Consider the following 4,059-nt stretch of genomic DNA (forward strand, 5'->3'; position numbering starts at 1 on the left):
GAGATAAGAAGACCAAAATACCCTTTTCATCTACTTATATTCCATTTAGTTCACATTATTTTCTTATATTTCAATAAGTCCTATGGGTGACATAATTACCAAAATACCCTTAATGTGAATGTTCACAACGTCAACGTAAATGTTCATATCGTCAACGTGTAGGGGCCCGGCCCATGTCGATCCTCGTGGGTGCCCGGAAAAATTCGAGTCGGGCCGGACCGGCCCACAGGCCAAAAAAATAGGCCCAGCTCGGCCTGTTGATAATATGAATATTCACATTGACAAGTTAACATTCACATTGATAGGAGTGTAAAATTGGCCTGCGGCCCGTGGACGGCCCGAAACCAGCCCGCCGCCCGGGGCGGGCCCGGACCGGCCCGTTCACAATGTGAATATTCACATTGACATATTAACATTAACAATAACATTGACAAGAGTGTAAAATTGGCCCATGACCGGTGGCCAGCCCGAAGCCCGGGCCCGGGTCGGGGCGGGCCCGACCCGGCCCGGCACGGCCCGTTGACAATGTGAATATTCACATTGATATGTTAACATTCACATTGATAGGAGCGTAAAATTAGCCCGCGGCCTGTGGTCGGCCCGAAACCCGCCCGCGACTCGTGGGCTGCCCTGGGTGGGCCCGGCCCGACCCGTTGATAATGTGAATATTCACATTGACATGTTAACATTCACATTGATAAGAATATAAAATTAGCCCGCGTCCCGTAGCTGCTCGAAACTAGCCCACGGCCCGTGGGCGGCCCGGGGTGGGCCCGGCCCGGCCTGTTGACAATGTGAATATTCACATTGACATGTTAACATTCACATTGATAAGAGTGTAAAATTGACTCGCGTCCCATGGGCGGCACGAAGCCCGTGGGCGGCGCGGGGCGAGCCCGGTCCGACCCGTTGACAATGTGAATATTCACATTGACATATTAACATTCACATTGATAGGAGTGTAAAATTGGCCCGTGGGCAGCCCGAAACCCGCCCGCTACCCAGGGCGGGCCCGGCCCGGCTCGTTGACAATGTGAATATTCACATTGACATATTAACATTAACATTGATAAGAGTGTAAAATTGGCCCGTGACCCGTGAGCAGCCCAAAGCCCGGCCCCGGGCCGGGGCGGGCCCGGCCTGTTGACAACGTGAATATTCACATTGACATATTAACATTCACATTGATAAGAGTGTAACATTAGCCCGTGCCCCGTGGCTGTTCGAAATACGCCCACGGCCCGCGGGCGGCCCGAGGCGGGCCCGGCCCGGCCTGTTGACAATGTGAATATTCACATTGACATGTTAACATTCACATTGATAAGAGTGTAAAATTGACTCGCGTCCCACGGGTGGCCTGAAGCCCGTGGGCGGCCCGGGTTTGGGTCCGGGCCTACCCCGGGCCGCGAGCAAGCTGCGGGCAGCGGACAAATTTTACACTCCTATCAATGTTAATGTTAACATGTCAATGTGAATATTCACATTGTCACGGGTCGGACCAAGCCCGCCTCGGGCTGCGATCAGGCTTCGAGCCGCCCACGGGCTGCGAGCCAATTTTACACTCCTGTCAATGTGAATGTTAACATGTCAATGTGAATATTCACATTGCCAACGAGCCGGGCCCGCTCTCGCCTGAGGTCAGGCTTCGGGCTGCACACGGGTCACGGGCCAATTGTACACACTTATCAATGTGAATGTTAACATGTTAATGTGAATATTCACATTGTCAACAGGCCGGGCCGGGCCCGCCCCGGGCCACCCACGGGCCGTGGGCGGGTTTCGGGCAGCCACGGGGCGTGGGCTAATTTTACATTCCTATCAATGTGCATGTTAACATGTCAATATCAATATTCACATTGTCACGAGTCGGGCCAAGCCAGCCTCGGGCTGCGGTCAGGATTCGGGCCGCCCACGGGCTGCGGGCCAATTTTACACTCTTATCAATGTGAATGTTAACATGTCAATGTGAATATTCATATTGTCAACAGGCCGGGCCGGACCGGGCCCGCTCCGGGCAGCGGGCGGGCTTTTGGCCGTCCATGAGCCGCAGGCCAATTTTATACTCTTATCAATGTGAATGTTAACATGTCAATGTGAATATTCACATTGTCAACAGGCCGGACCGGGCCCGTCCCGGGCTGCCCATGGGCCGCGGGCGGGTTTCGCGCCACCACGGGACGGGGGCTAATTTTACACTCCTATTAATGTGAATGTTAACATGTCAATGTGAATATTCACATTGTCAACGGGCCGGGCCGGGTCGGTCCGCCCTGGACTGCTGTCCAGTTTTATACTCTTATCAATGTGAATGTTAACATGTCAATGTGAGCATTCACATTGTCAACAGGCAGGGCCGGGCCCGCCCACGGCCCGTGGGCGGGTTTTGGGCAACCATGAGGTGCGGGCTAATTTTACACTCCTATCAATGTGAATGTTAACATGTCAATGTGAATATTCACATTGCCAACGGGCCGGGCCGGGCCCGCCTCGGGCCGTGGCCCAATTTATATTCTTATCAATGTGAATGTTAACGTGTCAATGTGAATATTCACATTGTCAATGAGCCGGACCGGGCCCGCCCCGGGCCGCCCATGGCCGCGGGCGAGTTTCGCGCCGTCACGGGACGGGGGCCAATTTTACACTCCTATTAATGTGAATGTTAACATGTCAATGTGAATATTCACATTGTCAACGGGCCGGGCCGGGTCGGGTCGGGCCCGCCCTGGGCTGCTGTCCAGTTTTATACTCTTATCAATGTAAATGTTAACATGTCAATGTGAACATTCAAATTGTCAACAGGCCGGGCCGGGCCCGTCCACGGGCCGTGGGCGGGTTTTGGGCAGCCACGAGGCGCGGGCTAATTTTATACTCCTATCAATGTGAATGTTAACATGTCAATGTGAATATTCACATTGTCAACGGGCCGGGCCGCGGGCGTGCTTTTGGCCGCCCATGGGCCGCGGCCCAATTTTATGCTCTTATCAATGTGAATGTTAACATTGTCGACGGGCCGGACCGGGACCGCCCCGGGCCGGCCATGGGTGGCGGGCGGGTTTCGCGTCGCCACAGGACGGAGGTCAATTTTACACTTCTTTTAATGTGAATGTTAATATGTTAATGTGAATATTCACATTGTCAACGGGTCGGGCCCACCCCGGCTCTCGGCCGGGTTTCGGGCCTCCCACGGGCCAATTTTACATTCCTACCAATGTGAATTTTAAAATATGAATGTTCACATCATTAAATTGCTAATCGTTCAAAAAATATTTATAAGGGTATCAAAATTAAATATAAGGGCATAAGTGTCCAAGAAAATAGTGTAAATCAAGAAAATGGACTTTATGGAATAAAACTATACATACATGGGACTAAATGGGTTAAAAAATTCCTTCATGGACTTCTTGGGTTAAAACACTTCTAAATTGGACTTATCAATAAAAATCCCAATTTAAAATTTTAAATACTTTTTAAAATATAAAGTAAAACTTAAAAAAAATTTAAGTCACATAAAACTTACTTAATTCTGACTGAATTTATAAATATTAAATATAAATATTGATATATATTATTATAAACTCACCAACATCACCATTGCGCTACATATTACGCATGACTGGCCTCATATTACCAAAAAAATGAAAAAAATGAAAAATGCAAAAAAATATGTAATACATAAAAAGGAAAATTTTCCTAACCATGCTCATAAAAATAAAGCATAGCATACAAACTTTATGCTCTTATGTGAAGAGCTGAAAACCAAAAAGAACCACAGAAGTCGAATCATTCGGGATATAATGAAAGCTGATATTAAAACTATAAAAATATTAGAGGTCCCAAATATTCTACTAAAAGTTTTATCAAATGTCTCACATGGGTGTGAGATCCACATGGGACCCACACCCATGTGAGACATTTGGTAAAACTTTTAGTAGAATATTTGGAGTCTCTGGTATTACTCTTAAAACTATAGTGCAGAGAAAATAGCATTTAATACTGAAACAAAAAAAAAAAAGAAAAAAGAAAAAAAAGAAAGAAAGAAAGAAGCAGCAAAGAAGTCGA

The sequence above is a fragment of the Camellia sinensis genome, chromosome 4, assembly GCF_055761805.1.
Source record: "Camellia sinensis isolate YWXY chromosome 4, ASM5576180v1, whole genome shotgun sequence".
Lineage (NCBI taxonomy): Eukaryota > Viridiplantae > Streptophyta > Magnoliopsida > Ericales > Theaceae > Camellia > Camellia sinensis.